Source organism: Triticum aestivum, chromosome 2D (genome assembly GCF_018294505.1).
Source record: "Triticum aestivum cultivar Chinese Spring chromosome 2D, IWGSC CS RefSeq v2.1, whole genome shotgun sequence".
Taxonomy (NCBI): Eukaryota; Viridiplantae; Streptophyta; class Magnoliopsida; order Poales; family Poaceae; genus Triticum; species Triticum aestivum.
Genome location: NC_057799.1, coordinates 30,759,219 through 30,783,592, shown reverse-complemented (window position 1 = coordinate 30,783,592; position 24,374 = coordinate 30,759,219). Strand labels below are relative to the sequence as shown.

Here is a 24,374-nt window from a genome sequence, read left to right as displayed (position 1 = left end):
TATAAATACATGCAATGAAAGAGCTGACCTATATAGAGAGACTTAATGACAGAAGTAGTACTACTTACAGACAGTAGCAAGTAACCGTTGATTTATCGAGGGCCTTTTGATTGAAAAACTGGAAGAACTCCTCAAATGGAACATTCAACAATTCAATTCCAACGAGGTCATGCTCCTCTTTAACTCTCAGCGTCAAAGGATCCCTCCCCCAGCTCTCTGCGGGTTTTCATGTACCAATCATGTAATCTTCGCATCATCGTTGTTAGAGATCTTTCATCTTTGACGAGAGGCTTCCCGTAATGGTATTTGTGTTCGTCCACCTCCAAGAAATCATAATGTACATCGTCGGGCAGGTAATCTCCAAGATTGCTATAACCGGGCACCATCCTCGGATCATTAGCGACGATGTCGCTAGACACCTTGAGCGGGGGGCACGATTGGTTCGCTTGTTCGCCGAGCTGGGCAATTTTTTCCCAGCTCGTCGTTCTTTTAACCTTTGATCACTGACAGTACTTCCTGACAGCTCCGCTTCGACAAATGTCTTTGCAATAATGCACTCATAGTTGCCTTTCGGCGGAGACTTTGGTGGTTTTGTCAGGGCAGCCAGAGTGCGCTTTGCTTTCACCGGGTCTACCTTCTCCTCCGGAGGTGGATGTTTCTTGCTTTCACCCCTTCAAAGAAGTTCGTCACTTCGGCTCGCACGATCTTCGTGGTTTCCTCCTCGGTCCTCTCGTATGGTAACTTCTCTGGAGTCTTCAGAGAAGGACCGAATCTGTATTGCCTCCCGCCTCTGGCTGTACTGCTAGACGCCGGCAGAGCAGACGGAGCGGCTGCGGCTGTCTTCTTTCCTTGCTTACGAGGCGGAGGAGAAGGACTACGACGCGCCGGAGCAGCCGGAGCGGCGGCGGGTCTCTTCCGCCCTTGCTGACGAGGCGGAGAGGAGGAGGCTGGCTGCTCGGGCGCGCCGGCGCAGGCGGAGAAGGAGGCGGAGTGCCGCCACGCGCCGGAGAAGGAGGCTGAGTGCCCTGATCACTCGCCGGAGGAGGAGGCGGAGTGCCCTTACTCGCCGGAGGCGTCCAGTTCGGAAGGTTGATGAGCTCCTTCCGCCATAGGCATGGAGTCTTCAGAGCAGAACCCAGCCGAGTCTCCCCTTCACCGGTAGGGTGGTCAAGCTGGAGGTCCTCAAATCCCTCCGTTATTTCGTCCACCGTCACCCTGGCATATACTTCTGGAATCGAACGACAGTGAAAAGTTGCGCCGGGTACAGGAGGTCGAACAGAGCCGACAACCGCCTTGACTTTGAAGTTCTCCCATTGCATCATAAGGTGGCAATGTTGAGACTCCATGATAGCATCCACGGGGTAGCTAGCAGGTGAAGGAAATATGCCCTAGAGGCAATAATAAAGTTATTATTTATTTCCTTATATCATGATAAATGTTTATTATTCATGCTAGAATTGTATTAACCGGAAACATGATACATGTGTGAATACATAAACAAACAGAGTGTCACTAGTATGCCTCTACTTGACTAGCTCGTTGATCAAAGATGGTTATGTTTCCTAGCCATAGACATGAGTTGTCATTTGATTAACGAGATCACATCATTAGGAGAATGATGTGATTGACTTGACCCATTCCGTTAGCTTAGCACTCGGTCGTTTAGTATGTTGTTATTGCTTTCTTCATGACTTATACATGTTCCTATGACTATGAGATTATGCAACTCCCGTTTACCGGAGAAACACTTTGTGTGCTACCAAACGTCACAACGTAACTGGGTGATTATAAAGGTGCTCTACAGGTGTCTCCAAAGGGACTTGTTGGGTTGGCGTATTTCGAGATTGGGATTTGTCACTCCGATTGTCCGAGAGGTATCTCTGGGCCCTCTCGGTAATGCACTGTTGGGAACGTAGTGATTTCAAAAAAAATTCCTACGCACACGCAAGATCATGGTGATGCATAGCAACGAGAGGGGAGAGTGTTGTCCACGTACCCTCGTAGACCGACAGCGGAAGCGTTATCACAACGCGGTTGATGTAGTCGAACGTCTTCACGATCCGACCGATCAAGTACCGAACGTACGGCACCTCCGAAGTTCTACACACGTTCAGCTCGATGACGTCCCTCGAACTCCGATCCAGCCGAGTGTTGAGGGAGAGTTTCGTCAGCACGACGGCGTGGTGACGATGATGATGTTCCACCGACGCAGGGCTTCGCCTAAGCTTCGCGACGGTATTATCGAGGTGTAATCTGGTGGAGGGGGGCACCGCACACGGCTAAAATATTGTATATCAAGTGTGTTCTTAGGTGCCCCCCTGCCCCCGTATATAAAGGAGCAAGGGGGAGGCCGGCTGCCTATGGGGCGCGCCAAGGAGAGGGGGGGAGTCCTCCTCCTAGTAGGAGTAGGACTCCCCTTTCCTAGTCCTACTAGGAAAAGAAGGGGGGAAGAGAGGGAGAGGGAGAGGGAAAGGGGGCTGCGCCCCCCTCTCCTAGTCCAACTAGGACTCCTCCTGGGAGGGGGCGCACCACCTCCTGGCTGCTGCCCTCTCTCTCCCCTCAAGGCCCACTAAGGCCCAATACTTCCCCGGGGGGTTCCGGTAACCCTCCGGCACTCCGGTTTAATCCGAAACTTCTCCGGAACACTTCCGGTGTCCGAATATAGTCGTCCAATATATCAATCTTTACGTCTCGACCATTTCGAGACTCCTCGTCATGTCCGTGATCACATCCGGGACTCCGAACAACCTTCGGTACATCAAATCATATAAACTCATAATAAAACTGTCATCGTAACTTTAAGCGTGCGGACCCTTTGGGTTCGAGAACTATGTAGACATGACCGAGACACCTCTCTGGTCAATAACCAATAGCGGGACCTGGATGCCCATATTGGCTCCTACATATTCTACGAAGATCTTTATCGGTCAGACCGCATAACAACATACGTTGTTCCCTTTGTCATCGGTATGTTACTTGCCCGAGATTCGATCGTCGGTATCTCGATACCTAGTTCAATCTCGTTACCGGCAAGTCTCTTTACTCGTTCCGTAATACATCATCCCGCAACTAACTCATTAATCACAATGCTTGCAAGGCTTATAGTGATGTGCATTACCGAGTGGGCCCTGAGATACCTCTCCGACAATCGGAGTGACAAATCCTAGTCTCGAAATACGCCAACCCAACAAGTACCTTTGGAGACACCTGTAGAGCACCTTTATAATCACCCAGTTACGTTGTGACGTTTGGTAGCACACAAAGTGTTCCTCCGGTAAACGGGAGTTGCATAATCTCACAGTCATAGGAACATGTATAAGTCATGAAGAAAGCAATAGCAACATACTAAACGATCGGGTGCTAAGCTAATGTAATGGGTCATGTCAATCACGTCATTCTCCTAATGAGGTGATCCCGTTAATCAAATGACAACTCATGTATATGGCTAGGAAACATAACCATCTTTGATTAACGAGCTAGTCAAGTAGAGGCATACTAGTGACACTTTGTTTGTCTATGTATTCACACATGTATTATGTTTCCGGTTAATACAATTCTAGCATGAATAATAAACATTTATCATGATACAAGGAAATATATAATACTTTATTATTGCCTCTAGGGCATATTTCCTTCAGTCTCCCACTTGCACTAGAGTCAATAATCTAGATTACATAGTAATGATTCTTACACCCATGGAGTCTTGGTGCTGATCATGTTTTGCTCGTGGAAGAGGCTTAGTCAACGGATCTGCTACATTCAGATCCGTATGTATCTTGCAAATTTCTATGTCTCCCACCTGGACTAAATCCCGGATGGAATTGAAGCGTCTTCTGATGTGCTTGGTTCTCTTGTGAAATCTGGATTCCTTTGCTAAGGCAATTGCACCAGTATTATCACAAAAGATTTTCATTGGTCCCGATGTACTAGGTATGACACCTAGATCGGTTATGAACTCCTTCATCCAGACTCCTTCATTCGCTGCTTCCGAAGCAGCTATGTATTCCGCTTCACACGTAGATCCCGCCACGACACTTTGCTTGGAACTGCACCAACTGACAGCTCCACCGTTCAATGTAAATACGTATCCGGTTTGCGATTTCGAATCGTCCGGATCAGTGTCAAAGCTTGCATCAACGTAACCATTTACGATGAGCTCTTTGTCACCTCCATATACGAGAAACATATCCTTAGTCCTTTTCAGGTATTTCAGGATGTTCTTGACCGCTGTCCAGTGATCCACTCCTGGATTACTTTGGTACCTCCCTGCTAAACTTATAGCCAGGGACACATCAGGTCTGGTACACAGCATTGCATACATGATAGAGCCTATGGCTGAAGCATAGGGAACATCTTTCATCTTCTCTCTATCTTCTGCAGTGGTCGGGCATTGAGTCTTACTCAATCTCACACCTTGTAGTACAGGCAAGAACCCTTTCTTTGCTTGATCCATTTTGAACTTCTTCAAAACTTTGTCAAGGTATGTGCTTTGTGAAAGTCCAATTAAGCGCCTTGATCTATCTCTATAGATCTTAATGCCTAATATATATGCAGCTTCACCGAGGTCTTTCATTGAAAAACTCTTATTCAAGTATCCCTTTATGCTATCCAGAAATTCAATATCATTTCCAATCAGTAATATGTCATCCACATATAATATCAGAAATGCTATCGAGCTCCCACTCACTTTCTTGTAAATACAGGCTTCTCCAAAAGTCTGTATAAAACCAAATGCTTTGATCACACTATCAAAGCGTTTATTCCAACTCCGAGAGGCTTGCACCAGTCCATAAATGGATCGCTGGAGCTTGCACACTTTGTTAGCTCCCTTTGGATCGACAAAACCTTCCGGTTGCATCATATACAACTCTTCTTCCAGAAATCCATTCAGGAATGCAGTTTTGACATCCATTTGCCAAATTTCATAATCATAAAATGCGGCAATTGCTAACATGATTCGGACAGACTTAAGCATCGCTACGGGTGAGAAGGTCTCATCGTAGTCAATTCCTTGAACTTGTCGAAAACCTTTCGCAACAAGTCGAGCTTTATAGATAGTAACATTACCATCAGCGTCAGTCTTCTTCTTGAAGATCCATTTATTTTCAATGGCTTGCCGACCATCGGGCAAGTCAACCAAAGTCCATACTTTGTTCTCATACATGGATCCTATCTCGGATTTCATGGCTTCAAGCCATTTTGCGGAATCTGGGCTCACCATCGCTTCTTCATAGTTCGTAGGTTCGCCATGGTCTAGTAACATGACCTCCAGAACAGGATTACCGTACCACTCTGGTGCGGATCTTGATCTAGTTGACCTACGAAGTTCAGTAATAACTTGATCTGAAGTTTCATGATCATTATCATTAACTTCCTCACTATTTGGTGTAGGTGTCGCAGAAACTGATCTCTGCGATGATCTACTTTCCAATAAGGGAGCAGGTACGGTTACCTCATCAAGTTCTACTTTCCTCCCACTCACATCTTTCAAGAGAAACTCCTTCTCTAGAAAGGATCCATTTCTAGCAACAAATATCTTGCCTTCGGATCTGTGATAGAAGGTGTACCCAACGGTCTCCTTTGGGTATCCTATGAAGACACATTTCTCCGATTTAGGTTCGAGCTTATCAGGTTGAAGTTTCTTCACATAAGCATCGCAACCCCAAACTTTAAGATACGACAACTTTGGTTTCTTGCCAAACCATAGTTCAAAAGGCGTCGTCTCAACAGATTTCGATGGTGTCCTATTTAGAGTGAATGCAGCTGTCTCTAAAGCATAACCCCAAAATGATAGCGGTACATTAGTAAGAGACATCATAGTTCGCACCATATCTAATAAAGTACGATTACGACGTTCAGACACACCATTACGCTGTGGTGTTCCGGGTGGCGTGAGTTGCGAAACTATTCCGCATTGTTTCAAATGTAGACCAAACTCGTAACTCAAATATTCCCCTCCACGATCAGATCGTAGGAATTTTATTTTCTTGTTACAATGATTTTCAACTTCACTCTGAAATTCTTTGAACTTTTCAAATGTTTCAGACTTATGTTTCATTAAGTAGATATACCCATATCTGCTCAAATCATCTGTGAAGGTGAGAAAATAACGATATCCGCCACGAGCTTCAATATTCATCGGGCCACATACATCTGTATGTATGATTTCCAACAAATCTTTTGCTCTCTCCATAGTTCCGGAGAACGGTGTTTTTGTCATCTTGCCCATAAGGCACGGTTCGCAAGTACCAAGTGATTCAATATCAAGTGATTCCAAAATTCCATCAGTATGGAGTTTCTTCATGCGCTTTACACCGATATGACCCAAACGGCAGTGCCACAAATAAGTTGCACTGTCATTATTAACTCTGCATCTTTTGGCTTCAACATTATGAATATGTGTATCACTACTATCGAGATTCATTAAAAATAGACCAGTCTTCAAGGGTGCATGACCATAAAAGATATTATTCATATAAATAGAACAACCATTATTCTCTGATTTAAATGAATAACCGTCTCGCATTAAACAAGATCCAGATATAATGTTCATGCTCAACGCTGGCACCAAATAACAATTATTTAGGTCTAAAACTAATCCCGAAGGTAGATGTAGAGGTAGCGTGCCGACGGCGATCACATCGACTTTGGAACCATTTCCCACGCGCATCGTCACCTCGTCCTTAGCCAAACTTCGCTTAATCCGTAGCCCCTGTTTCGAGTTGCAAATATTAGCAACAGAACCAGTATCAAATACCCAGGTGCTACTGCGAGTATTAGTAAGGTACACATCAATAACATGTATATCACATATACCTTTGTTAACCTTGCCATCCTTCTTATCCGCCAAATACTTGGGGCAGTTCCGCTTCCAGTGACCAGTCTGCTTACAGTAGAAGCACTCAGTTTCAGGCTTAGGTCCAGACTTGGATTTCTTCTCCTGAACAGCAACTTGCTTGCTATTCTTCTTGAAGTTCCCTTTCTTCTTCCCTTTGCCCTTTTTCTTGAAACTAGTGGTTTTACTGACCATCAACACTTGATGCTCCTTTTTGATTTCTACCTCCGCTGCCTTTAGCATTGCGAAGAGCTCGGGAATCGTCTTATTCATCCCTTGCATGTTATAGTTCATCACGAAGCTCTTGTAGCTTGGTGGCAGTGATTGAAGAATTCTGTCAATGACGCAATCATCCGGAAGTTGAACTCCCAGTTGAATTAAGTGATTATTATACCCAGACATTCTGAGTATATGCTCACTGACAGAACTATTCTCTTCCATCTTGCAGCTATAGAACTTATTGGAGACTTCATATCTCTCAATCCGGGCATTTGCTTGAAATATTAACTTCAACTCCTGGAACATCTCATATGCTCCATGACGTTCAAAACGTCGTTGAAGTCCCGGTTCTAAGCCGTAAAGCATGGCACACTGAACTATTGAGTAGTCATCAGCTTTGCTTTGCCAGACGTTCATAACTTCTGGCGTAGCTCTTGCAGGAGGCCTGGCACCTAGCGGTGCTTCCAGGACGTAATTCTTCTGTGCAGCAATGAGGATAATCCTCAAGTTACGGACCCAGTCCGTGTAATTGCTACCATCATCTTTCAACTTAGCTTTCTCAAGGAACGCATTAAAATTCAACGGCACAACAGCACGGGCCATATATCTACAATTAACATAGACAAGCAAGATACTATCAGGTACTAAGTTCATGATAAATTTAAGTTCAATTAATCATATTACTTAAGAACTCCCACTTAGATAGACATCTCTCTAATCATCTAAGTGATTACGTGATCCAAAGCAACTAAACCATGTCCGATTAACACGTGAGATGGAGTAGTTTCAATGGTGAACATCACTATGTTGATCATATCTACTATATGATTCACGCTCGACCTTTCGGTCTCTGTGTTCCGAGGCCATATCTGTACATATGCTAGGCTCGTCAAGTTTAACCTGAGTATTCCGCGTGTGCAACTGTTTTGCACCCGTTGTATTTGAACGTAGAGCCTATCACACCCGATTAACACGTGGTGTCTCAGCACGAAGAACTTTTGCAACGGTGCATACTCAGGGAGAACACTTTTATCTTGAAATTTTAGTGAGAGATCATCTTATAATGCTACCGTCAATCAAAGCAAGATAAGATGCATAAAGGATTAACATCACATGCAATCAATATAAGTGATATGATATGGCCATCATCATCTTGTGCTTGTGATCTCCATCTCCAAAGCACCGTGCTTGTGATCTCCATCTCCGAAGCACCATCATGATCACCATCGTCACCGGCTCGACACCTTGATCTCCATCGTAGTATCGTTGTCGTCTCGCCAACTTATTGCTTTTACGACTATCGCTACCGCTTAGTGATAAAGTAAAACTATTACATGGCGATTGCATCTCATACAATAAAGCGACAACCATATGGCTCCTGCCAGTTGCCGATAACTCGGTTACAAAACATGATCATCTCATACAACACATTATATCACATCATGTCTTGACCATATCACATCACAACATGCCCTGCAAAAACAAGTTAGACGACCTCTACTTTGTTGTTGCATATTTTACGTGGCTGCTACGGGCTTAGCAAGAACCGTTCTTACCTACGCATCAAAACCACAACGATAGTTTGTCAAGTTGGTGCTGTTTTAACCTTCGCAAGGACCGGGCGTAGCCACACTCGGTTCAACTAAAGTGAGAGAGACAGACACCCGCCAGTCACCTTTAAGCAACGAGTGCTCCGAACGGTGAAACCAGTCTCGCGTAAGCGTACGCGTAATGTCGGTCCGGGCCGCTTCATCTCACAATACCGCTGAACCAAAGTATGACATGCTGGTAAGCAGTATGACTTATATCGCCCACAACTCACTTGTGTTCTACTCGTGCATAGCATCAACGCATAAAACCAGGCTCGGATGCCACTGTTGGGGAACGTAGTAATTTCAAAAAAATTCCTACGCACACGCAAGATCATGGTGATGCATAGCAACGAGAGGGGAGAGTGTTGTCCACGTACCCTCGTAGACCGACAGCGGAAGCGTTATCACAACGCGGTTGATGTAGTCGAACGTCTTCACGATCCGACCGATCAAGTACCGAACGTACGGCACCTCCGAAGTTCTACACACGTTCAGCTCGATGACGTCCCTCGAACTCCGATCCAGCCGAGTGTTGAGGGAGAGTTTCGTCAGCACGACGGCGTGGTGACGATGATGATGTTCCACCGACGCAGGGCTTCGCCTAAGCTTCGCGACGGTATTATCGAGGTGTAATCTGGTGGAGGGGGGCACCGCACACGGCTAAAATATCGTATATCAAGTGTGTTCTTAGGTGCCCCCTGCCCCCGTATATAAAGGAGCAAGGGGGAGGCCGGCTGCCTATGGGGCGCGCCAAGGAGAGGGGGGGAGTCCTCCTCCTAGTAGGAGTAGGACTCCCCTTTCCTAGTCCTACTAGGAAAAGAAGGGGGGAAGGAAGAGAGGGAGAGGGAGAGGGAAAGGGGGCTGCGCCCCCCTCTCCTAGTCCAACTAGGACTCCTCCTGGGAGGGGGCGCACCACCTCCTGGCTGCTGCCCTCTCTCTCCCCTCAAGGCCCACTAAGGCCCAATACTTCCCCGGGGGGTTCCGGTAACCCTCCGGCACTCCGGTTTAATCCGAAACTTCTCCGGAACACTTCCGGTGTCCGAATATAGTCGTCCAATATATCAATCTTTACGTCTCGACCATTTCGAGACTCCTCGTCATGTCCGTGATCACATCCGGGACTCCGAACAACCTTCGGTACATCAAATCATATAAACTCATAATAAAACTGTCATCGTAACTTTAAGCGTGCGGACCCTTTGGGTTCGAGAACTATGTAGACATGACCGAGACACCTCTCCGGTCAATAACCAATAGCGGGACCTGGATGCCCATATTGGCTCCTACATATTCTACGAAGATCTTTATCGGTCAGACCGCATAACAACATACGTTGTTCCCTTTGTCATCGGTATGTTACTTGCCCGAGATTCGATCGTCGGTATCTCGATACCTAGTTCAATCTCGTTACCGGCAAGTCTCTTTACTCGTTCCGTAATACATCATCCCGCAACTAACTCATTAGTCACAATGCTTGCAAGGCTTATAGTGATGTGCATTACCGAGTGGGCCCTGAGATACCTCTCCGACAATCGGAGTGACAAATCCTAATCTCGAAATACGCCAACCCAACAAGTACCTTTGGAGACACCTGTAGAGCACCTTTATAATCACCCAGTTACGTTGTGACGTTTGGTAGCACACAAAGTGTTCCTCCGGTAAACGGGAGTTGCATAATCTCATAGTCATAGGAACATGTATAAGTCATGAAGAAAGCAATAGCAACATACTAAACGATCGGGTGCTAAGCTAATGTAATGGGTCATGTCAATCACGTCATTCTCCTAATGAGGTGATCCCGTTAATCAAATGACAACTCATGTCTATGGCTAGGAAACATAACCATCTTTGATTAACGAGCTAGTCAAGTAGAGGCATACTAGTGACACTTTGTTTGTCTATGTATTCACACATGTATTATGTTTCCGGTTAATACAATTCTAGCATGAATAATAAACATTTATCATGATACAAGGAAATATATAATACTTTATTATTGCCTCTAGGGCATATTTCCTTCATGCACATCACTTAAGCCTTGCAAGCATTGCAACTAATGTGTTTGTTGCGAGATGATGTATTACGGAACGAGTAAAGAGACTTGCCGGTAACGAGATTGAACTAGGTATTAAGATACCGACGATCGAATCTCGGGCAAGTAACATACCGATGACAAAGGGAACAACGTATGTTGTTATGCGGTTTGACCGATAAAGATCTTCGTAGAATATGTGGGAGCCAATATGGGCATCCAGGTCCCGCTATTGGTTATTGACCAGAGACGTGTCTCGGTCATGTCTACATAGTTCTCGAACCCGTAGGGTCCGCACGCTTAACGTTACGATGACAGTTTTATTATGAGTTTATGAGTTTTGATGTACCGAAGGAGTTCGGAGTCCCGGATGAGATCGGGGACATGACGAGGAGTAAGGAAATGGTCGAGACGTAAAGATCGATATATTGGACGACTATATTCGGACATCGGAAAGGTTCCGAGTGATTCGGGTATTTTTCGGAGTACCGAAGAGTTACGGGAATTCGTATTGGGCCTTAATGGGCCATACGGGAAAGGAGGGAAAGGCCCCAAAGGGTGGCCGCACCCCTCCCCATGGACTAGTCCGAATTGGACTAGGGAGGGGGGGCGCCCCCTTCCTTCCTTCTCCTTCTCCCTTCCCTTCTCCTACTCCAACAAGGATAGGAGGAGTCCTACTCCCGATGGGAGTAGGACTCCCCCCCTTGGCGCGCCCTCCTCCTAGGCCGGCCGCCTCCCCCCTTGCTCCTTTATATACGGGGGCAGGGGCACCCCATAGGGACAACAATTTATCTATTGATCTCTTAGCCGTGTGCGGTGCCCCCCTCCACCATATTACACCTCGATAATATCGTAGCGGTGCTTAGGCGAAGCCCTGCGTCGGTAGAACATCATCATCGTCACCACGCCGTCGTGCTGACGAAACTCTTCCTCAACACTCGGCTGGATCGGAGTTCGAGGGACGTCATCGAGCTGAACGTGTGCTGAACTCGGAGGTGTCGTGCGTTTGGTACTTGATCGGTCAGATCGTGAAGACGTACGACTACATCAACCGCGTTGTGTTAACGCTTCCGCTTTCGGTCTACGAGGGTACGTGGACAACACTCTCCCCTCTCGTTGATATGCATCACCATGATCTTGCGTGTGCGTAGGAAATTTTTGAAATTACTACGTTCCCCATCAGCAGGAGCCGTCAAGACATGCTCCGGCTGAAGCAGCTCGGTGGAAGCCACGCTGCTTCTCCGCTGAGATGGCGGGGTAGCTTCGGGGCTAGTTTCGGCAGGTCGATTGCTGTGAGCTACGTCTCGTTCCTCTAGCGATTGAACCCTTTCGTGCAGCTTCTGAATTTGGGTCTGCTCCACTTTTTTCCTCCTCTCCTGGCATTTGTAACCGCCTGTGTCCGGAAAACCAGCCTTCCACGGAACGAAGCCTGGCGTGCCTCCTATCCGTCCAGGGCGCTCAGAATTCCCGAGGGCCAGTGTGAGCTCGTCGTTCTCTCTGTCTGGAAAGAACGTTCCTTGCTGCGCTGCATCGATATAGTGCTGAAGCCTCTTGACTGGTATTCTCATTTGCTCGTCCGTCCAAACGCACTTCCTTGATACAGGGTCCAAGGTTCTGCCAGCCCCGAAGAACCAAGTCCGGCAACGGTCTGGCCAGTTCATTGTCTCTGGTTCGATCCCTTTATCAAGCAGATCATTCTCAGCCTTGGCCCACTTAGTCCGGGCTTTGAGGTAGCCACCTGACCCCGTGCGATGGTAAAGCTTCTTCTTCGCAGCATTTTTCTTGTTTGTCGCTGACAACTTCTTACTCTTTTCCGATGTCTTGTGGGCCACAAATGCGGGCCAGTGATCTCTGATCTTCTCATATTTGCCGATGAATTCTGGTGTCTCTTCTTTGTCGACAAACGTTTTCAGCTCATTCTTCCACCTCCTGAATAGGTCTGCCATCTTCTTAAGAGCATGAGACTTGATTAATTGCTCTTTAACTGGCTTCTCCGGATCCTCCTCTGGCGGTAGGGTGAAATTTTCCTTCAGCTCAGTCCAAAGATCATCTTTCTGCATATCATTGACATAAGACACCCCAGGGTCTTCCTTCTTAGGCTTATACCATTGGTGGATGCTAATTGGGATCTTGTCCTAACAAGAACCCCGCACTAAGCAGCAAATGCTTCCTTTGTCCGAATGGGTTCAATTGGTTGGCCGTCGCGCGCGATTGCTGTGATCTCAAACCTTTCATCCGAGCGCAACTTTCTCTTCGGGCCTCGTCTCTTTACCAAAGTTGTGCTCGATCCGGAGGGCTAGAAAAAATAAGAAATACGAGAGTTAATTAATATGTGTACATACCAAAACAATGAATGCATCAATTAGCTAGTCAGCACAGGCTTAACTAATATATTTACCTGGCCGGACTCTGTTCGGTCACCGGAGCCGTCACCACGGGCTCCTTCTTGCACCAGCATTGGGTCACCGGAGCCATCATAATCATGTCTTTCCTCCTCCACTCTTCGATCACCGTAGCCTGCTTCTTCACCCTGTTCTTCCAGACCATCAATGTCGTTAAGATACGACAAGACATCACCTCCGGCTAAGATTATGTCCCCAACACCTCTTCTGCTACCTCGTCTCGTCCGTGCTCCATTGTTTCTGCAAATATTACAACATGGCAATTATTACACAAACATGACAGCAGGTGGATATATTAGTGCAAACGTAGACCTAGCTTATTCCGGGTTTGGGGTGGCCTCGGCAACGCTTCAAGGGTAGGGGCGCGGCGGGAGGGGGTAGGAGACCGACATCGTTTTTTCTAGGGTTTGGGTGTCCTCGAGAGTTTTGGTCGAGCGAGAGGGCCGGGGGGTGCTCCCGTAGTATAAGTTATCACGGTCGAAGTTATCCGGGAGGGGGTTATATCGACAACAACGACATACATACATGGAAAAATAATGTTATCGGGGAGGGGGTAGGTCGAACCCCCCCCCCCCTCGTGTTGAAGTTATCGGGGCACGGGGTATATCGACAACGACATATCCGATAAAAAATAAGAAGACGAAGAAGAAATAAAAAGAGGAGAAGAAGATATTAATAGAGGAGAAGATTGAAGAAAAAAAGAAGAAAAAGAAGAGGAGAAGAAGAAAGGAATAGAGGAGAAGAGAAAATAGAACTCCTCTTCTTTTTCTTCTTTTTCTTCTTCTTATTTATTTCTCATCTTCTTCCTCTCCTCTTCTTCTCCTTTCTTCTTCTTCTTATTTTCCTTTTTCCTCTCATTCTTTTTCTTCTTCTTCCTTTCCTAGCTAGATATATAAAACTTTTCTAAAAATGTAACTTTTGCATATATAAAACTTTTTCTTCTTCCTTCTTCTTCCTTCTTCCTAAATATGTAAAACTTTTCTAAAAATGAAGCTAAACTAAAATGTACTAAATCAGAGAACATATATAGATAAAACTTTTCTAAAAATCTAACTTCTGCATATATGTATTTTTAAAACATCATTACAATTGAAAAAATACATATATACATACAAAAAACATGTAAAAAATACATACATACATATATGAATATACATCAAAAAAATACATATATCTAAAAAATACATACATACATATATGAAAATCTAAAAACATGTAAAAAATAGCACGGCGGCGGGGCCGGCGGAGGCGCGGTGCTCACAGAGGGAGGAGCGCGCGGAGGGCGGCGTCGGGGCAAGCAGGGGCACGGGGAGTGGCGCGGAGACGGCGTTGGGGCAGGAGCGGCGCGCGGCGGGGCAGGGGCGGCGCGCGTCGGGGCAGGGATGGCGCGCGTCGGGCAGGGACGGCGCGGCGACGACGTCGGGCGAGGGCGCGACGACGGCGAGGGCGTGGGCGACGGCGACGGCGGGGCGGGGCGGGGGCGCGGCAGGGGCGGCGCGCGTCGGGCAGGGACGGCGCGCGGCGACGACGTCGGGCGAGGGCGCGGGCGAGCTCGGGCAGCCTGGCGGCGTCGTCGGAGGGATCGAAGAACTAACGAAATTTTCACAAGTGCTGGCTTATCTAGGAAACCCATTGGTACCGGTTGGTGGCACAAACCGGTACCAATGCCACCTTTAGTCCCGGTTGGTGTCACCAACCGGGACCAAAGGCCTCTTTTCAGCAGCCCAAAGGGCGGGAAGCGGCGGCCTTTGGTCCCGGTTGGTGGCACCAACCGGGACTAAAGGGGTGGCATTGGTACCGGTTGGTGCCACGAACCGGTACCAATGCACCCCTTTAGTATCGGTTGGTGCCACCAACCGGGACCAAAGGCCTTGCGCTGCTGCGCCCACGTCAAAAGTTTAGTCCCACCTCGCTAGTTGAGAGGGGCGCGCAGTGGTTTATAAGCCCCACTGCCGCTCCCCTCTCGAGCTCCTCTCCATTGCAGGCTTACTGGGCCTAATTGTCACTGCTATGCCTGATGGGCCTACTGGGCCTTCTGCGGGCCTGAATCCTGGCCCATCGATGGGTTTCTAGTCGTATTCAGGCCGTGGTGCCCAGTAGGTGGCATTTTTTTTTGCCTGTTTTTTGTTTTCTTTTTTGCTTTATTTATTTTGTTTGTTTCTACTTACAACAAAAAACTTATTTATTTTATTTATTTTGTTTCTAATTACTTATTTATTTTACTTTATGATAATTCTTTTTGCTATTAAAGTTTCTAACAAAAAAGTTCTTTATGAAAATTCTTTTTGCTTTCAATGATTTTGAACAGAAAATACTTCGATAATTTTAGTTGCATCAATTTTATATAATTTTAGTTTCAATAATACTAGAGGTTGCTTATAATGTTTTGAACAGAAAATACTTTGATAATTTTAGTTTCATAAATTTTATTTATGTTATTAAAGTTTATTTTATTTTGTTTCTACTTATATATTTTATTAAAGTTTATATTATTTTGTTTCTAATTACTTATTTATTTTATTTGTTATTTTTCATGCACCATTTTTCATGCATTTACTGATTATTTTGAGCTATAAGACCCTAAAATTGAAAAGCATTTCAAATGAACTCTGAAAAGGTTGAAAGTTGGCATGGTATCATCATTTCATCCACATAGCATGTGCAAGAAAGTTGAGAGGGTTACGGCAAAAACTGGATGCACTTCGTGTACAAAACGGACAATCTCTTTCGAAGTATCAAGATTTCATACGGAAACTCGTCTGTTACAAAGGGATTTCATTTTTTAAAACTTATTTGAACTCCTGACTTTTTGTGTGTTCAAAATGCACCATTCAAAGCCACATCATCAATTTTCAACCCTTTCTGACTTCATTTGTTATTTTTCATGCATTTGTTGATTATTTTGAGCTATAAGACCCTGATATTGAAAAGCATTTCAAATGAACTCTGAAAAGGTTGAAAGTTGGCATGGTATCATCATTTCATCCACCTAGCATGTGCAAGAAAGTTGAGAGGGTTACGGCAAAAACTAGATGCACTTCTTGTACAAAACGGACAATGGTATCATACTCGTCTGTTACAAAGTTGGCATGGTATCATCATAATAGTTGCGGGAGAAAGTCTTCACTTTTTCTTCGCTTGTGTCATTTGCTTATTGCGCCGTAACCACGCATAATCTTCATCGTTTATCAGGATGCTTGGGTCAGCCTTGACTTTGAAGGGAGGAATTTCATGAAACTTTTCATAATCTTCAGACATATGTCTGTCTTGCCCTCCACTCCCACGATGTCCCTTTTTTCTGAAAGAACTATGTGGCGCTTTGGCTCATCGTATGATGTATTCGCTTCCTTATCTTTTCTTTTTCTTGGTTTGGTAGACATGTCCTTCACATAGATAACCTGTGCCACATCATTGGCTAGGACGAACGGTTCGTTAGTGTACCCAATATTTTTCAGATCCACTGTTGTCATTCCGTACTGTGGGTCTACCTGTACCCCGCCTCCTGACAGATTGACCCATTTGCACTTAAACAAAGGGACCTTAAAATCATGTCCGTAGTCAAGTTCCCATATGTCCACTATGTAACCATAATATGTGTCCTTTCCCCTCTCGGTTGCTGCATCAAAGCGGACACCGCTGTTTTGGTTGGTGCTCTTTTGATCTTGGGCGATCGTCTAAAATGTATTCCCATTTATCTCATATCCTTTGTAAGTCAATACAGTCAAAGATGGTCCCCTGGACAACGAGTACAGCTCATCACAAACAGTGTTGTCACCTCTGAGACGTGTTTCCAACCAACTGCTGAAAGTCCTGATGTGTTCACATGTAATCCAGTCGTCGCACTGCTCCGGGTGTTTGGAGCGCAGGCTGTTCTTGTGTTCATCGACATACGGGGTCACCAAGGTAGAGTTCTGTAGAACTGTGTAGTGTGCTTGAGACCAAGAAGCCCGTCCCTGCATATTATTGAGTCCGCTCCTAGCGTGCCTTTTCCAGTCAGTCTCCCCTCATACCGCGATTTAGGGAGACCTATCTTCTTAAGGCCAGGAATGAAGTCAACACAAAACCCAATGACATCCTCTGTTTGATGGCCCATGGAGATGCTTCCTTCTGGCCTAGCGCGGTTACGGACATATTTCTTTAGGACTCCCATGAACCTCTCAAAGGGGAACATATTGTGTAGAAATACGGGCCCCAAAATGAAAATCACGTCGACTAGATGAACTAGGACGTGCGTCATGATATTGAAGAAGGATGGTGGGAACACCAGCTCGAAACTGGCAAGACATTGCGCCACATCACTCCTTAGCCTTGGTATGATTTCTGGATCGATCACCTTCTGAGAGATTGCATTAAGGAATGCACATAGCTTCACAATGGCTAATCGGACGTTTTCCAGTAGAAGCCCCCTCAATGCAACCGGAAGCAGTTGCGTCATAATCAAGTGTGTCAAAAACCATTACAGAACATCATGAATAGATAATTAAGTGACCAAATTAATAGAAGTTCATCATCACATTAAAACCAAAGTACATACATAGTTCTCATCTAACAACATATAGCTCTCCAGAGCATCTAATTAATTAAACCATACATTGAAAGTATGTAAAACATTTCAATGCGAAAACAAATGCGATCATAATCGCAACCAAGATAACAATTGATCAAATGGCATAATGATACCAAGCCTCGGTATGAATGGCATATTTTCTAATCTTTCTAATCTTCAAGCGCATTGCATCCATCTTGATCTTGTGATCATCGACGACATCCGCAACATGCAACTCCAATATCATCTTCTCCTCCTCAATTTTTTTTTATTTTTTCCTTCAAGAAATTGTTTTCTTCTTCAACTAAATTTAACCTCTCGACAATAGGGTCGGTTGGAATTTCCGGTTCACATACCTCCTAGATAAATAAAATCTATGTCACGTTGGTCGGCATAATTTTCATAAACAATAAATGAACCAATAGTTATAAAGATAATATATACCACATCCGAATCATAGACAGGACGAGGGCCGACGGGGGCGGATACCAAAACCATCGCACTATATAATAACAAGCAATAAAATAGTAAGAAAATTAGACAAGTACCTATCTAAAGTAAGAATTTTTTTTCTTTCAGAAAGAAGATAAGAACAAGAGGCTCACCACGGTGGTGCCGGCAACGAGATCGGCGCGGGCGATCGGCGGCGGTGAAGACGGGAATGGGACGTGACGGGCCGCTAAACCTAGACAAATCTCGAGGAAAATGGAGCTTTGAGGTCGAGCTTCGAGACGAGAAAGCTTAACTAGTGTGGCTCGGGCATTTCATCGAACACCTCATGTGCATAGGAGGTGAGGTAGAGCACCACAAAGCCCTCCCCTCGCCGGCCAGAGAAAAACAGAGCACTAGAGTGCTCTGCTCGCGGGCGAGGGGTATATATAGGCACCTCATTGGTCCCGGTTCGTGGCATGAACCGGGACTAAAGGGCAGCCTGTGGTCCCGGTTCAAGCCACCAACCGGGACCAATGGTGGTGGGCCAGGAGCGAGGCCCATTGGTCCCGGTTCGTCCCACCAACCGGGACCAAAGGAGTCAGACGAACCGGGACCAATGGCCCCACGAGGCCCGACAGGCCCCTGGCCTCACGAACCGGGACCAGTGCCCCCATGGGTCCCGGTTCTGGACTGAATCGGGACTAATGGGCTGACCCGGCCTGAACCAAAGCCCTCTTTTCTACTGGTGTAGCTATCCCTGACAACAAGGTAAGAGACATGTTTCCAACTCACCCTTAGTTACAGTTGAGATACTTGCACAGAAGACGTCTGCAAATGATTTATTTTCTTAACATTGTTTTATCATACGCTTTCATGATTTCATCAGGAAAGAGATGCAGGCGAGAGGAAGAAAGCCTCTCCCAAGCTCTGTCTAGGCGATGCACAGGCAATCTGGAAACTGTCAAGGAGGTGCCGAATGATGAATATATTCAAATACCGAGACATGTTCTAAAACGTGTTTTGGCAGGTTGATCCTGATCGTCCTTATTTCTAATTTCTAAACCCGAAACGTTCTTTATTATTGGCGGGTTCTCTATAATCCCATGTTTGTGAAGTCAATTGCTTAATTTGATTGAGAGTCATTATGATTCGGAAGTGCCTGGTAGCTTGTGACATAATTGATGTAGTTTATCAGTCATGCAATTTGTTGTTAGCAGCATGTACCAGATTTCTGGTAATTCCCATTTCAACATTGTTTTTGTTTTCAGACATCCTGGATCTACTAAGATACTTCGGAGAGATGTCCCAGATTTATTCTTTTGAATTTCACTAATTTCTTTCCATGGCTTCAGATTCACCAGTGGGTTCGTTACTTCCCTTTCCAGTTACTATTGGTGCCTATGATTTGCATTATTAACGGTTCAATTTGATCAGGTGATGGGGCTGCCGCCAACTTGGGCCTGCTCAAGAACAGCGACTCTACAGGAGGGGGATGGAGTTTCGGAAGCTCCTGTGCTATTGGGAGCGACAGTTCCACAATGAGATGGTCTTTCATCACCTCTGAGTTGGAGGATGTCCAAGGCCGGGATCGTTCATCACCACTGAGCTGCGGTAAGTAAGGAATTTTCCAGAGAGTGGTGCATGTATGCATGTGTGTATTTTGGTGGTCTTTTTGTGCTTGATCCATCCATTTTACATTATAAATTGATTGTATCGACTGCCGCAACGACGATAGATTGTATTGTATCAACCCTTCTGGTTAACTAATGTCGGAGCCATGGAATAAATGCTAGCATCCAGTCAGGAGTTAAAAGCGAAAGCAGGATCTCAGTTTAGTTATGTGCGTAAAAAAGCTCATGTACTAATCTGACTTAAATATGTAGCTGCAGTCTCACATAAAGGAAGAGAGAAGATAACTTGATGTCAATGAATTGTGAATGGAAATAAAAACACCAACTGAATTATGTACTCATTTTCCTAGCTTAAATTATTGATTGAGATGGTACTACACCCTGTTATTATAATTTTATACACTTCTTTCTTGCCCGAAAATATATTAATCGAGGTTCTTAGCTTCCTAAAACTTAGGAATATTTTATCTTTCTCATACATTTTAATTCATTTTACGCAGGCTGAGATAATACTGTTGCTCAGTCCAGATCTGGATATCTCATCTCTGAACATTTGAAATGCCGAGTACTCCATGAAAGCTTGCCTAGCCGCTTTCGTGCAACATTATATCTTTGGACGTTTGCACTTCCGCGGCTCTAGACATGAGCTTCCTTATATGGTAAGAAAATGCTGGTCGAGAGCTCCATTCAGCTTCCGGTAATAAATAATCTCCCATATTTATTAAATTTGCTTGCTTTGGCATGTTACTTTATCTATATTTGAAATAGGATACTATTTGATATTTAATTTTAGGAAAATAGTTGGTTTTCAATCTATTTGCTTTCTATCCCGAAACTATTAAAGTTGAGAAACTGGGATTCAGAAGATCCAAAACTGCCTGATACAATGGCTACTCTAATCAATAAAATGAGTTACATATATACTTACTAATTTTTCTCTATATATATATATCTATTCATAAAATATGTTGATTAGGCTACTTATATGCATTGGAAAACCATTAGAATCCTTGCTGCATTAACATTGACATCCACAGTTACTTCTCTGTATATATTTGTAATGTAGATAAAATGTATATCCTCTAGCTCTCATGTGTTTCAGTCTCTCTTTTCTCTTTATGTTGTATCACCAATGATGAGGAACAGAAAGAGAGGGAGCGATGGAGAGGGAGGGAGAGAGAGGTCTAAATGATCGTCTCAGTACCAGTTTCATGTTTCCATGTATGACGTTATACTAGATAGAAAACAGTGATTTCGTGTGGGTTGGACATACTAAATACTTCTATAGCAATAACATAATAATCTACATGTATCAATTGTTGACACCCAGTTCTTCTTCACAAAGGACCAATCCTCTTACTTTATCCATTCATGTTGTCCTAATTTTGTTCCTTCATAGAGAAACATTTTCTCATTTCAATCTTTCTCCATTTGGTATGAGTATGACACATGCTCTGAATTTTTTTACTATTCTTGGTTGATTAATGGTTGGTGTATTGCCTTCCACTTTGGATTATTCTCAATCTTCTTGCTTAGGCTATGTGTACCATTCTGTCATGTGCCGCCATCGATCTGAGCAAAAATTAGTGTAGATGAACCGAGCTATTTTATTGTAAGCTGTGTACAGAACTTCCTGGGCAGATAATCATGTGTTTTATATGCCATATATATCCAGCAGTGCAGAAGAAGAAAGGCACCTGCACAAGCTTTATTTTCAACGATGAGGACACTTCAAGGCGATTAATTGTGTTACCGATGCTACAATAAATAGTGCACAGTAAAGAAAAATTACTATTGGGCATCTATCAGTTAGATAATTCTTACTTTTCTTAGCTCGCGGTACAGTGCCTTTTATATATGTTGTTATAGGTGTTTTCATTTTAAGTTCTCCTGCACATATTACCCTTTTGTGTATATCTTGGTTGCTGCCTGTTGCAGAACTGTAGGATCTACCTTCCCTGTTGGTGATTAACACCACGCATTTTATGTTCATATTAGCTTTGTTGACAAGGAAACAATTACATGCTTTAGGGCTGAACATAGGTTATATGATATCAAGGTGAAGGATATATAGATAAATCACCTTTGGACTATCTACATATATCAGCGACACCTGCTTCTCAAATTGGAAAAAAAATGAATTTTTATTTATCATTCAGACCATACATACATGCTTTTGCAGATTAGTTTTTTCTTGATCATGGCACCCTTCAAATTATATAACTACAGTACACGTAGGATCTGCACATCTATGGGCTTCTTGTCTGCTAGGATCAAAAAAATCATCCTGTTTCAAATATCTGAGAAATAACTCTTACCTAAACTGAGACACATTTTTATGCAGAAATTTAAATCGTATGGAAAGTTATTTGCACTAAATACAAATTAGAACATACATAGACATTTATTTTCTTTCTGTAGAATGGTTAGTGTAAACTGTAAACTTACTTTGAGTTGTATATGATTCTGTATCTAACCATATAATCTCATGTGTTGATGTGGTTGCACAGAACTTGAAATTATCCTGCTATGTATTGACTGCTCGGAGCTAACTTGACTACGCCAGATTTCTTGTATGGCTCAAAGTAGTTAGTATCCCCCCTTATTATCATAGAGGTACTACTTCAAACATCTCTTCTTAATGTTTTATTTCGTGGTATACAATATGGAGTGTTAGATGGCTTGACTTTTGTGGCACTCATTTATAACCTTTCAGTTTAGGAGTTTTTGTGGCCTCTTGATCCATGCGAGTATGCTCATGTTGAAGAAGTTATAGTAATAATGAGGGGCGCGATAAATATTTGTTATATAGCACACATTCCTAATAAATATCACATGTGGACGATTTACTCTTTGTGTTATTAGAATTTCATTGCACTATCATACGGTAAAATATGAGTGCCATGTCAGAATATGGTTCTTGAGTCGAAAGGTCATATTCGAGATTGCAGGTTCTATGACATTGGAGTAAGGTTCGTAAATTATATATTGCTTTCGAGTTTGGAGCTGGAATAATAAATGTGTTGCCTTTATATATATGAACACCTATTGTATATTTCTTTCAAGACATGGTAACTACTATTATTTGGATTGTTCCCGTGAACTGGTTTGACCTTGATTAAGAAGTACAATGTTTGTAGGTTGTTTGACCTACTATATCAAGTAGCACTTGACTTCCCATGGCTCTCCCCGCATTTGCAAAAACAAAGTTAGTACACACTACCTAGAGCTATGGAGATTAGAACTGAAAATGTTGTCCTACGGTTTATTAACTGATATAAATCATGCACAATCCTCTACATTAAAAAATAAATCAGACACAAAATAATATACTTTTTCCAAGTACTACCTCCAGATGGGCAGGGGGTCTTGCATTTTATAAAGAAGAAGAGAGTTGCCCGGTTAATTAGGGGAAACCAGGTGAAAACCAGATACAAAGGGCACACAGTCCACCACCGTTCGTGATGGAACTACTGCTTTTGTGAAATATCACATGAGCTAGATTACTAACATTGATCTAATGCTTGTATGGCAACCTATCCTTTATCGGTTCAATTACAGAGTTTGTGATTATGTGAATGGTGTAATGGAGCTAAGGAAAACCAAGGTAACAATTACTGAGACTCTTCCCAGGCAGTTTCAATCATATCCGTGTTTGCTTTCTGTTTTCTCCTGCCTAGAGGTGTGTACATTTATTCCAACCCAGGTTTCTTTCAAGAAGGATTCGGATATGTGTTCGAGGAATGTCTACATGATAAAACATCACCTTCAAGTTTGGTGATAGTTATGCTATCAAACTTTTAATGGGGGTCTCAATTTGTATTTTTTATGGAGCACTGGGCATATTGGTGAGACTTGTGAGGATGTGCCTAGGCTGAGGATGGCCGCTATGTTGGTGCCAAGTGGCATGTGTTTAAATGGGGTATCCTTGTCAGGAGAGCTGATTGCTGAAATATTGTAGTTTATGGATGAAAGGATTCATCATGTTGCGGCCTTCGTTAGTAGTGGACTCTCAGGAATTAATCAAGGGCGCTATGCTATTTTAAGCTGAGATTTCTATCGTAGTTATATTATTTTTTCTTATCTAGCTGTTTGCCATGCAGTTCTCGTTATTGATGGGAACATTTGTTTTCTCAGATCATATCTGGTGGTACTATAGCATGGCTTTCGATACTCTAATGTATTTTAAATTTATTTTTTGGTTTATTTTCTAACTTCTTACAACTCACGGTGGATCTGTGTATAAAAGTGTGATCGGGTATAAACATGAAAGAACTAGGAATCAAATAGTGGATTGTACTTCATGTGTGCATTGAGATGAACTGATTTTAGAAGCAACAAGTTGTAAAACAGTTTAAAGTTACAACTGCTCAGTAAGAACAACGATAGATCAGTAGTTAGTTACTTCAAGTGTCTAGCAACAGTATTTTGTTTCGGGTTTACCAAGATTATCATTGACGTGAGATTATGTGTGATGTCCACTTGTCCTATAAATATTACGTGGACACACGTGCCCCCCCCCCCCCCCCCCCCCCACCAATTATATTATGCAGCAGATGTGGATGTGGATTGGGGTTAGTCTACTGAGTTACGGCTAATTTTCCTACTTTAGAAAATGTGGTAAAATTGTGTTTCATTAGAGATGGCTTTGTAGCATTTGCATGACCGAGCCATTTATATTTTTT

General features: G+C 43.8%; 1 long non-coding RNA gene across 1 annotated transcript; it reads left to right on the top strand.

Annotated features, from left to right (window-relative positions):
* The first annotated feature begins 19,017 nt into the window (after nucleotides 1-19,017).
* On the top strand, nucleotides 19,018-20,704 carry LOC123048486 (uncharacterized). Its single transcript, XR_006423306.1, has 3 exons — nucleotides 19,018-19,418; nucleotides 19,493-19,669; nucleotides 20,190-20,704. It is a non-coding gene; the product is annotated as an uncharacterized lncRNA (long non-coding RNA).
* Nucleotides 20,705-24,374: the final 3,670 nt, after the last annotated feature.